At 33.5% G+C, this 13,104-nt stretch overlaps 1 long non-coding RNA gene and 1 other non-coding gene across 2 annotated transcripts; both read left to right on the plus strand.

The window, feature by feature from the left end:
* The first annotated feature begins 1,060 nt into the window (after positions 1 to 1,060).
* On the plus strand, positions 1,061 to 1,167 carry LOC112007510 (small nucleolar RNA R71). The gene has a single exon (XR_002882483.1). It is a non-coding gene; the product is annotated as a small nucleolar RNA R71 (small nucleolar RNA).
* Positions 1,168 to 7,086: 5,919 nt separating this feature from the next.
* Positions 7,087 to 11,157, plus strand: LOC136067094 (uncharacterized). The gene is made up of 2 exons (XR_010628617.1): positions 7,087 to 7,173; positions 10,373 to 11,157. It is a non-coding gene; the product is annotated as an uncharacterized LOC136067094 (long non-coding RNA).
* The last annotated feature ends 1,947 nt before the right edge of the window (positions 11,158 to 13,104 follow it).

A 13,104-nucleotide genomic window follows, 5' to 3' on the forward strand; every position in this document is an offset into this window, starting at 1 on the left:
AAAAATTTAGCATATTTAGGCATTTGTTCCAAAGCTTCAATGAGAGGAATATTAATATGCAATTGCTTAAATATACTTAGAAATTTAGAAAACTGATCATCCACATTGTTTTTTCGTAATCTTTGCGGAAAAGGAATTGGTGGATCATAAATTGAAGGAGAATAAGTCTCAAAAGTAACTTCCCTGGATATTTTGGATTTTGAAGCTCTTTCATCCTCCTTAGTCTTCTCAGCTTGTTCCACTTCTTTCATCTCTGAATCGGCTTCCTTCATCTTTGACTCCTCATTATTCACAACTTCATCTTGTTTGGCATTTGTTGCTTTTGGCTCCTTATATGTTTGTCCACTTCTCAATGATATTGCCTTTACATGTTCTTTCAGATTGGTGACAATGTTGCTTGGCAAAGTTCCTGCAATCCTCTCTGTGAGCATCCTTGAGAGCTGACCGATTTGCACCTCAAGATTGCGGATTGAAGCTGAGTTTTTTTGGATCGCCACATCTATCTTCTGCATGTACTGCATGAACATGTCCTCAAGTGTCGGCTTCTTCTCTTGCTGTGGAAATTGCTAAGGTTGGTTTAGCCTGCCCTTGGTTATTGCTCCATGAGAAGCTGGGGTGATTCCTCAATCCGGGATTGTACGTGTTTGAGTATGGATTATTTTGGCGTCGAAAATTTGACACGTAATTTGCTTGTCCATAACTCGATTGGGCAAAAGGATTTCCCACTTGGTAGTGAGCACTTGAATGATTTCCTGAACAATGATCACAAACAACATTAGTTTGAATAGCATTAACATTTATTTTACCTAGTTGTTGAGACAAAGTTGCCATTTGTGCTGCCAATGAGGTAACAAAATCAAGTTCTAAAACTCCAGCTGTCTTTCTTGGCATTGCTCTTTCTGTAGGCCATTGATAGTTGTTGGATGCCAATTCTTCCAAAAGTTCATAGGTTGCCTCATGAGTTTTACTCATTAAAGCTCCACCAGCTGTTGCATCAACCATGGACCTGTTTGTAGCTCCTAGACCATTGTAGAATGTTTGCACTTGAAGCCATGCTGGAAGGTCATGATGAGGACACCTTCGCAATAAATCTTTGTACCTCTCCTATGCTTCATATAATGATTCACCCTCAAATTGGATGAACGTGGTGATATCATTCTTTAGCTTTGCTGTCTTTGCAGGAGGGAAATATTTTGCTAAGAATTTTTGTGCCAACTCCTCCCATGTAGTAATGATGCCAGGTGGCAAAGAATTCAACCAAACTTTTGCTTTATCCCTAAGTGAGAAGGGAAAAAGCCTTAGTCGAATCGCATCAACTGTCACTCCGTTATATTTAAAAGTATCACAAATTTCCAAGAAATTTGCAATATGGACATTAGGATCCTCTTATGATAGCCCCCTGATTTGGACAGTCTGCTATATCATCTGAATGATGGCCGGCTTGATCTCAAAATTATTGGCTTGTATGGCTGGCCTCCTTATGCTTGATGTAGCTCCATTTACCGAAGGCATAGCATAATCCCTTAACGCCTTTTGCTCTTGATCGGCCATCTTAGATAGAGATGTGTTGGCCTCTTTCTTCTTTTCTTTCTTGAGCTGACATAGGGTTCTTTCAATTTCAGGATCAAAGAGTGTATGCTCTAATGGTTTAGATTGGGGCATGCACTTCTACTGCCTGAAAAGAAAGAAAACAAACTCAGATGCACCTAATTTAAATTTTTTTAATTAAATAAAATAAATCTAAAGTAGTAAATATCTAGCTAGTATCAATATCAATAACAAATAGTTAATCCCCGGCAACGGCGCCAAAAACTTGTTTGCGTAGAATAATCTGCAAGCGCACAGAATCGTAACAAGTAGTAAAGTGTTTTTAGAAAACGAATGTCGAACCCACAGGGATTAACTATGTTATTGAATACTGAAATTCACTAAATTAAGTACTATTTGGAAAATCAAAAATAGATGGAACGTTCTACTATCTGAATTAAATTAAACTATTTAATAAAAATAAATCTATGAATAAAAAATTAACAAAGCGTAAAAATCTAAAAGTGTAAAAAATATGATAAGAATGGATCTAGAAAAATTGATTTCACCTAACAAATCCCACACGATTTATCCTTCCTAATTATTAAATTATAATAATCTCCCGTTGATGATTAAAAATTCCTTAAGTATCCAATATCTTCTCTCGAATAATATCAAAAATATCTTCAACTAACAATTCCATATTTCTATGTGAATTTAATTAATTGGAAACTCATTACGTACTTTGAATTTTTTGAAAAATCACACTAGTCGCAGTAAAGCATCTCTACTTTCGCTCAACTAATGGTGTTTAATTCTAGAACTAAAATAACAAATCACCTCTCGGTCTCATTGTAATTCAATTGATCAAACTATAATTTGAAAAAAATAGTAAGCATTAAGAATAAGAATTAAACACTCAATCATGGAAATATTAAAAATAAAATAACTTAGAAATAAATTGTGTATTCATTGCTAGACTACATCAATGCTCTAGAAAATAAAATTTAGTTCATAATAAAATTGAAAAGCAAACAAATAAAACTTATGTCTTTCATCTGAATTGGTTGATCAACATGAAGCTCTCGCCTTTGTCCTCAGATACTCCTCTTTTGAAAGACTCCCCAAAAGCAAATTCTTCTATGCGGTAGCCCCCTTTTCCTCTCAGGTTTCTCTTCTCTTCTTTTTGCCCTAAAGAGCCTTTAAATAGGTCAAGGAATCCTATTACAAGTTGAATTCCCGTTTGGAGAAAATCTCAGATTTTTAGGCTTCACTTAACCGACGATTTTGGCCCATTTAAATTCAGAATTCGGACTTTTGGTAAACTACAAAGTTGTAGCCCTTTAAGTTAAATTTCCAGCCCAACTTGAATCATCTCGATTGGATATCTGAGCCGAAAGTTATGCCAAAAATAGTAACTGATGGGCAGGCTGGAATCCTAATCCGAAATGGACTTGAATTTAATTGGCTTAGCCCCACTTTGCATGTAAAGTCCTTGTTACCTGCAACACAAAAATATTATATAATCAGTAACAAAATAACATAAAAGTAAGGCTAAATATGTAGATATGTGAGTACTTTTTTTGTATATATTTCATGCACATCAATATACAGACTAAATACTACTTTATCCGGTACCTTCTTGAAGATAAGCTAGTAATACTTGAGAAGATTTGTGGATCTAAGAACCCGGTAGACATGTTCACTAAGGGTGTCACTATTGAGAAGCGAAGCTGTGTGCAGCTTCAGTTGGCCTTCTAGCTTGAGGACAGGAGGATGAGTTGCAGGGATGAGAGATTGCTTTTGGAGGATAGTGGCTGAAGTTGGTGATTGAACTAGTCTCAAAGTGGGAGACTTGTTGAGCTTTGTGGAGCCTAGTTTATGTTTAAATTTTTTGTCCCGTTTTATAGTCCATTGTAATCATGTGCGTAGGATATAAAAGCCTCTTTTATGATTAGGGTTTGTGACTGTTGTTGTGTTTTTAGAGAGAGAGAAAAATACTGTAGCCGCACTTTATATTTTTCCTCTGATAATAGTGAAATCCCTGCAACTCCGTGGACGTAGACAAATTGACGAACCACGTAAATACTCTCTTATGCGTGTGATTGTTTTTCTTTGACGTGTATTTTCTATTTTTTTTTTCTCACAGGTTTGAATTTCGGTTGAATTCCCAACAATCAGATTTCTCTCTCTCCAATTCTCTTTATGTCTATCCATATGTCCGTTTATTTTTTTAATAGTGCAAACTGAAAGTTTCATCAGCCAACACCAAACGGTACAAAAAAAAAAGAGTGTAATAGTTCAATGTTTGTCCGTGTTTATAAACGTTCTCAAAAAAAAAAAAAAGTGTTTTTAAAGTAGATGTGGCAACCAATGTATCTTTTCATTTGGTGCTTATATAAACCATTTCAGTACAATTTCTTGCTACGGTTGGTGTTCAGTTGCATTGTTCCAGCGGGTAGTTATAAATTTTACACTTTCCCTAATAAATTTCAGCCAAAAAAATTCCTGCATATACTAAACTAGAGACGCATCGTTCTGCCTCTTGGATAGCAGTTACAAAGACATTTACATATAGGATCCCACAAAAAAACTAAAAACATAAAAAGTACAAAACAACAGTTCTCTCAATACGCTCCTTTCCCTCGTACTCTTTGAAATTATTTTCCTGTCCACAGCTTTGAAACATTTCTTTGGTGGTCCTAAGCCAATTTACTCCAACCCACAAATCTCCACAACTTCCATTACCGAATGGCTTAACTAATTGAAGAGAACACAAGAGAAGGATAACAAAGAGCAATACTGCAAGAGAAGAATCAGTGTAGAAAAGAGCACTACTACAAGAGAGGAATAACAAAGGATCTGATTGTGGGGAAAAAAAAGAAAAATAAAGAGGCAAGAAGAGATAGTTACAGAAGATGCGGTGAGAAAGAGACAAAATTTTTCGTACCGGTACCTTATCATCGTCCCGCCCTTCTTCTTTTTCTTCTTTCTTTTTTTTTCTTCCTCTTCGTGTTGCTTTGCCGAAACGCCTCTCTAACCTTTGTTTTGTTTAGCTGTGTAGGAGAAAACAGGTTTAACGTATGTGTAGTTTGGGTTTCTTTTTAACTTTTTCAGTATGATGTTTTGTTAAACGTACACGTGAATTGATTCTAATTCAATTTTTTGCACATTACCGATGTTAAGAGCATCTGTCAAGTGTCAAATATGAAAACAGGTGCTTTTAGCCTTTTAGCTTGTAATAATAATATTATTATAATAATTATAATTGTACATCAATTTTTGTTGATGATATTGAAGTATATCAACTATTATAAATTTTAAAGTTTTTAATAATTTATTTAGGTTTTGCCTAATAAACACATAAATGCATAAATAAATATTTAAAAAAAGAAAAAAAAAGTTAATTGATATATATATAAGGAAAAAAAAATTGATGTTTTGTTAAACGTACACGTGAATTGATTCTAATTCAATTTTTTGCACATTACCGATGTTAAGAGCATCTGTCAAGTGTCAAATATGAAAACAGGTGCTTTTAGCCTTTTAGCTTGTAATAATAATATTATTATAATAATTATAATTGTACATCAATTTTTGTTGATGATATTGAAGTATATCAACTATTATAAATTTTAAAGTTTTTAATAATTTATTTAGGTTTTGCCTAATAAACACATAAATGCATAAATAAATATTTAAAAAAAGAAAAAAAAAGTTAATTGATATATATATAAGGAAAAAAAAAGTAGAACTCAAAGAAAGTCAATCATAAATAAACAAAAGAAAAGAAAACAAAGAGGAACTTGTAAAAGATAGAACCTAAAAATTTGTTGGAGCCTCTAACTGTAGATATCTTTAATTTGAAGAAAAAAAAAGGAAGATGTAGAGCTAAACTAAATGTTTTCAATTTGAAGAAGAATGAGAGATAGAAAGTGAAATAAAAACTGCAAAGCATACGTGAGTTTGTGGGTCTTAAAGTGTAGGAGTTTTAATTTACATATCTATCTCCGTTAGTTGAAAACTTGTGAGTATGATGAGGGTATTTTAGGCATAAAAAAAAAAAAGGAAAGTGAATTTTTACCGGAATGTCCTTTAGTTTTGTCTCTACTTAAATATAGAGGCGTAAGAGCATTTTTGAACTAAAAAATGAGGAATCTAAACAGGAGAAGTCCCTTAAATAGTAGTATAGATAAATACATATCTATCCCCGTTAGTTGAAAACTTGTGAGTATGATGAGGGTATTTTAGGCATAAAAAAAAAATAAAGGAAAGTGAATTTTTACCGGAATGTCCTTTAGTTTTGTCTCTACTTAAATATAGAGGTGTAAGAGCATTTTTGAACTAAAAAATGAGGAATCTAAACAGGAGAAATCCCTTAAATAGTAGTATAGATAAATATTTATCCATACTACTATTTAAGAGGCTATCCCTGTTTGGACAGGGTCTTTTTTTGTCCAAAAATACTCATATTTTTCTAAGTTTAAGTAGAGACAGAACTAAAGGACAACAAAGTAAAAATACATGTTTAACCCCCACTAAAATATTGCCTACAAAATATGATTACTCTTCCACTAACCCACTTATTTAGAAACAAACTTCACGTTTAAACTTTTTTCTTTCTTTATTTTTTTAATTGGCCGAAAAAAAAAAATATATATATATATATATATCTCACGCATGTTTGATATATTTTTTTCCTAAAAAGTAGTAAACACTAAACCAACTGTTTACTCAATTTCAAATCCTAAATTTTAGGGTAATTTCTTAAAAAAGTTGTTATTTTATTAGACTGGTTATTTTAGCAATAGAGTCCTATACAAACATAGACACCTCTTTATCTCTCGGGTACGTGATAGCCTAAAAGGTAACAAAATTGCTACTTGCAGAGTAATCGAAACTACATATTTACATTGACTTTGGCTTAGTTTTGTTTGTAGGTTGATTTGGTTGCTTAGTGGATTGCTAAAAATTGTTTTCAAGATTGCTATGTTTGTTTTTTCTTGACATGGTATGTGTCTAAGTTTTTGTGATAATTTTGGTCTTTAGAGATAGTTGAATGCATTTGTATATTCACATAATTGGCCGAAAAAAAAAAATATATATATATATATATATCTCACGCATGTTTGATATATTTTTTTCCTAAAAAGTAGTAAACACTAAACCAACTGTTTACTCAATTTCAAATCCTAAATTTTAGGGTAATTTCTTAAAAAAGTTGTTATTTTATTAGACTGGTTATTTTAGCAATAGAGTCCTATACAAACATAGACACCTCTTTATCTCTCGGGTACGTGATAGCCTAAAAGGTAACAAAATTGCTACTTGCAGAGTAATCGAAACTACATATTTACATTGACTTTGGCTTAGTTTTGTTTGTAGGTTGATTTGGTTGCTTAGTGGATTGCTAAAAATTGTTTTCAAGATTGCTATGTTTGTTTTTTCTTGACATGGTATGTGTCTAAGTTTTTGTGATAATTTTGGTCTTTAGAGATAGTTGAATGCATTTGTATATTCACATAATCACATGCTTGATATTTTATAGGTGTCCTCGGATCCAATGCTGAGAAAGCAATAGTGCCAAAGGAAGAGATCTTGGATTTTGAGTTGCCACCTAAGCTCTCGAATGCAAGGCATGTTGAGGTATGGCCTTTTCTTTTTTAAATTGTTGATGATTTTGTTGGGCATTGTGTTTGCTGAATTGTTCTGCATTTTTTATTTGATCTTATAGTTGCAAATTTGATTTGTTTTGTTTTGTTTTTGTTTTTGTTTTTTTCTTTTGTTTTTGTTTTTGTTTTTGTTTTTTTCTTTTGTTTTTGTTTTTGTTTTTTAATATAGAACGCTTATTAGATGGTTGCAAAATTGTTTGGGGGTTTGTGTTTGTTTTAACTTCGGTTCTTTTTTGATAGCTCTATCACCGTCCTTTTGTTGAGCAAGATTTTTCAGTCCTCTGAACTAAATTAGTAGCCAAATCCTTGCATTTTTTTAACGTCTCCAATATCTAGCAACTTTGGAAGTTGAACTTAGAGACTCAGTTTGTAAGTAATTTTCTCCTTAAAGTTCATTATTTTTTTGGTTCTTCCTTGCCATTGCAGGACAATGTTGCAAGTTCAAACACAAGCAGCTTAAGATCATTCTTTATTGGAATGGGATTCTTATTTCACACACACCCATATCGTTCATCACACTCTTAAGAATTTTTGTAATTGAAAAATATAACAATTCCAAATTATGATGGATGTAAATTGTTAAAATTTTCTCAAAAAATAAAAGAGCCTCACACGCGTGCTCAGAGGCTAGTATCTATTTATTTATATATAATTTAGAGGTAAATTCAAAACAATTCAAAAGTATTAACAAAACGTTTTTCTATTCAGTATTGACTCTCTTGAGATAGTCCCGTAGATAGGGGTATACTTTTGCAAAAGTGAAAAATTGAGCTTTTTGGAAGGTGCTTGATTTACAAACACCATTCCATACTTATTTACATAGGTACATTTTCATTAAATAGGCACATTTTTGGTCAATAAGAACATTTTCATTCAATAGGCACCTTTTGGTATATCTAATATGAAGAGTTATGACCTTTCAATAAGCACTTTTTAGTATATATATTACAATATATATTATATATACCTATATATAAAACACAAATTAAATTAGAGATTCAACATTCTGTCTCTTATTCCTTTCTACAAAAAAATTAATTAATAAAACATTACTTTCTTCTACCTAACTAATAAAACTTTTTTGCTATTTCTTTCAAATTTTTATTTTATTTTAAATTTCATGCATTTTTTCTTACTACTCCAACTAAAAAATAATGGTTTATTTCCCTAAAACTGATCTAGTAGCTATTCCTATGCATTGCACGAGTTAGTGACTAGTGTGTGTGTGTGTGTGTGTGTGTGTGTATATATATGAGCTTAACTTCAGTCAGGAGCTAGCGTAAAAGTCCTGTTTTACGCCACCAATGAATAAAAGCCATGTCATAATTTTAATGGAAAATCAATGAGTTTAAATTCGGTCAAGCTGTGGTGTAAAACACTGGTTTTACGCCAGCCAATAGAACATAGCCACGTCATATTCTTTTAAGTGATAAGTTAAATTCCTCTCCAAACACAAAAAACAATTAAGAAAACCCACATCCCTGCTTCCTCCCTCTTCCATGAGAGTAATATTCAATCTTATCAGAGAGTAATTCTTTCTTTCTTGTAATCTTTAATTCACATCAATGGGCTCAAATTCATGTTGTTAATCTTATCAGAGAGTAATACTTTCATTCTTGTAATCTTTAATTCCCATCAATGGGCTCAAATTCATGTTGTTCTTCTTCTTCTTCTCCAAATCCTAAGAAATTAAAATTCACACTCAATCTCCTCCTTTGCCTCTTATTCTTATTCCTCAACTTCCCCACCACAACAACTTTTCCGAAACCCATTTTGGAAACCCGAAATCTCGTACTCCCAGCACTGCAATGACGTCATTCCCGAGCAGCCTTTATCCTTTGGCAATGTCCCTATCTCCCACTCTAACGATTTCCTTAGCTTCCAATTCGCATTTTTCTCCAACAGCGTCAGAATCTTCAACCGAACCACTGAGTCGGGGATACCTCTCTCCTTCAACCCCTCATATATTAAAATCACCGCCTCCCATGGCGATCACAAGGTCAAAGCCACCCTAAACATTCGAGACCCATGGAAGTACTCTGTTTTTGATGATTGAATTTTGTGGTGTGGTGTGGTGGAGGTTTGGGCAAGCAAAGATGGAAGAGGGAGGAAACGGGGCTGTGGGTTTCTATGGGTTTTCTTATTTCATTCTGTGTTTGGAGAGGAATTTAAGTTGTCACTTAAAAGAAGATGATGTGGCCGTATTCTATTGGTTGGCATAAAACGAGTGTTTTACGCCACAGCCTGACCGAATTTAAACTCAAAATCAATACACTCTAGCACACATAATTGTAACTCAATTAAACCTACAATCATCAAACACAATACACAATATTCTCTCAGACTTGAAGAACTAAACGCCTAAACCCCAAATCCATCTCCTCTCCTCACCGGAGCTCCACCCTGCCGCATACGCCGCTGCACCCAACCTCAAGGTTTGTTTTATGATTTGTTATTTCCCTAAATTTTGGATTTCAAAATTTTAATGGGTTTGGGTTGTTTTTTGGAAATCAATCTGTTCATATTTGTATGAGTTTCGTTGATTTGTTATGAATTTTGCTGTTTTTTAGTATTTTCATGGGTTTTGGTTGGATTCTTAAGTGGTAGGTTCAAACCCTACACAAAAAAAAAAAAAAAAGAAATCGGATTGGTTTTTTTTTTAATTTTTTTAATTTTTATTTTTAGCTAAAAAAAAAAAAAAAAACCCTTAACATTCTTTAGTCATGGTTTACCCCTTTAATTTGTCGATTGTGGAAAATTATTTGTTTACTTAAAGATATAAAGAACAAACGCATTGTAATAAAGTTCTAAGCTGACCTTGAAATTTTTTCCTCCTTAATTAGTCAATAGGAAAAACCTAAATTCATCCCATGAATACAAGCTTCAACTTGGTAAATGGATCGTGGGTTATTTCCCCAATGTTTTCTCATCATCATTCTTAAATGGTCCTACCTAAAACTCAACTAGTTGAAAGTAATGTAATTGAAACTGTGTTAAAATATGGACTATTCTAAGGTTGGACTTGGCTCATAGGAGCTGATTGTTTTCCAAAGAGTGTGTAGAGAAGAAATTTGTAGCTATTCCAAGTTCACTGGACACTGTAGAATTCTTATATGAAATGATATAGATAGTTTAATTGGGTTTGCAAATTTTAGCAAGTCCTAAAGTTGCAGATCCAAAACTGTCCCCACGGACGCCATCCAAAAACAAAGAGACAAAGAAACGTCCAGGTGCTCAACGGGGTCTAAGGACTGCATATCACATCTTCAGGAAGGAGGAATGTTATATGTTTTGTTAATTTATATGACTTACGAGTGTTAGTATTGTGTCTGTGTATGTCCCCTACTCTCACTATCTTTTCCATATTCTTGCAGCCATATAATGAGGAAAGTAAGAAAGAAAGGGAAAGAGTGAAAGAAATGGCTGCCTTCAAAGAAAGGGAAAAAATGAAATAAATGGCAGCCTTCAAGGATTACCAGAACCTGCAAAATACAAATACTCATGAAACTTGGCTAGATGGTGACTACCATGTGAATTTGGAAGCAGAGTTAGAGAACTTCCTTGTGCCTGATGAATCAACTGTCAACTTGGCCATTACAATGATGAATGACCCTATGCTTCAAATTGACTGCTTTGGGTCTCTTGACATACTAGCTGAAGGATCCAATTTGCTCTAGAGCTTCAGTTAGTGGAGTTGCTTTTGTGATGGGGGAAGGTGCATATATAATCAGAAGATGGATACTTGTACTGTTGTACATGCATCCTTCTTTGGTTAGACTTTTGCATAGAGTAGTGTATTCTTTTGGAGCTTTTGTATATGTGTACATGTTTCCATTGGCCATATGAGCTAGCATTATCTTTTTTAGTTTTGGTAGCAGCTAAAAGAGTAGAAGTACATTACAGACCCTTCAATTGTATCAATCTTGTATCAGTAAAAGGTGCTTTTGTTGTACCTAAATTCATGTTCATTTTCTTAAGCTAAAATCATGCTGGCAAAGGCGCAGTGGTAGTATTGGAAAAATTATGGTCTTAATTGAGCCCTCCAGGCTTGTTGATCCTCTTTACAGCTTTTGGGAAGCTATGGCCAATCTCTATTTCAACGCTTCTGATATCTTTCTTCTCTACCTTCGCAAAGTTGATGAATGGCACTTTTCTATCTAGCAAATTTGTCATAAAGTATCTAAAAGTAGTGTTTTGTTGATTATTTTTTCTCCAATTTTAATTGGTGTAAGGTGATAAAACAACAATCTTTTATTAAATATTTTTTGCCTCTGAATTTTCTGAACATAAACTCTGTGACAGAAAACTATCACAAACATAATGTGAAAATACTATGTTTATCCCAAATTTTGATTGACATTGATGATGAAGGAAACTTCACTCAACACCATAGTGAGAAGCTTGCAATTGCATTTGGACTACTGAACACAACATCGGAAACAACCATCCATGTTGTGATTAATTGAGGATGTGTGAGGAATGCCATTCAATCATAAAGCTCATTTCTAAAGTTTACAACCGACAGAGAATTGTGAGGGACTGTGTGAACTATCATCATTTCAAAAATGGAAGATGTTCATGCAAGGATTATTGGTAAGGTCTCCTTAAGAAGTTGGGGGTGCCAATTTGGTGAGGAAGCAGAAACAACAGAGGTTAGTAATGGAAAATTTGATCCAAACCACCAATGAACAGAACAGAACCGATGATTTCAAATGGACATGATATACATTAAGATTGAAAAAAGAAGATTTTGTTGAAATCTAAATTCTTGCCCAACTTGATGACATGTTGATAGAGAAGAAACCAACTAAAAAATGACTTTATAGTTTTAAGTTCCTGCCATAATTGGTGGCATGTTTATAATGATTGTGAAGACACCAACTTCTAAAACATGAAAACTATACTAGCGATGATTTTATTTCATTACAGTGATTTACACACAGGTACTGGGCCAAGAGGCTATAAAACCATGACAAGCTATCGATAGAGGTTAAAAAATCGCATATGGCATGCCTTACTTATATGCTAAATAGCACAGAAGAAAACATCAAAGATGTGATACAAACCTATTGTTACATATTTTGCCACACTCTCTATTTTATACTAGTATACATATTAATTCACCCCTTCTTCTCACAATATGGGCTTGTAGGTGGGCATGTGGTTATATAAAGATAATGTCTCTTAGTCGATGATTCTGAAGGATTACCATTACTCTTATAACTCTCATTCTTATCATCCTCACTGTGGTTATCTTTGTCAGAAGTGTTGCTTTCCTTGTTCTTATTACTGGCATAAATAGTTGGCACTAAACCTGATATTGGATTTCCCTTTGAGCTTAACTTCTCAAGTTGATTATTTGGCTTTACATCAGTTTCACCATTCATCACCTCTTCTAAGAGAAACCTTTTGGCATCACCTTGGATACAAAGCAAGAGTAATCCAAAGCAACCAGAACCACAAGTACTGTCTACATGATTAACCTGCACTTAAAAACCAATAAGTGAATTTTATGAGCAGTTTAAGCAACTGAACCAAGATTAACATATGATTTAACAATGCAATTACAACTCAAATGAACCAGACAATGTTGAACATCTTGGAGCAATATATCTTCTTTCTCTGTTTCTATTAGATGCAGATGATGAATATCGAACTCAAGGAGAAGAATTTATAGAAGAAATGTCTTTGCTTAATCATGATTAGTAGGAAATTAAAATTTTGAATGCAGGCACTAAGAGTTGAAAATTTTAGTGGAGCAAACACAATTTATTGCCCTTATTGGGAAGACCTGTGCACGTGTGCTTGAAAGTTGGCAGCCAAAGTGCTAACTATGAAAATGTGTAAATAATCAATGGAGATTTTCAGTAATGGTGTGAGAATTACATGGTATTAGAGCATTCGC

Source organism: Quercus suber, unplaced genomic scaffold, assembly GCF_002906115.3.
Source record: "Quercus suber isolate HL8 unplaced genomic scaffold, Cork oak 2.0 scaffold_57, whole genome shotgun sequence".
NCBI classification, from domain to species: domain Eukaryota; kingdom Viridiplantae; phylum Streptophyta; class Magnoliopsida; order Fagales; family Fagaceae; genus Quercus; species Quercus suber.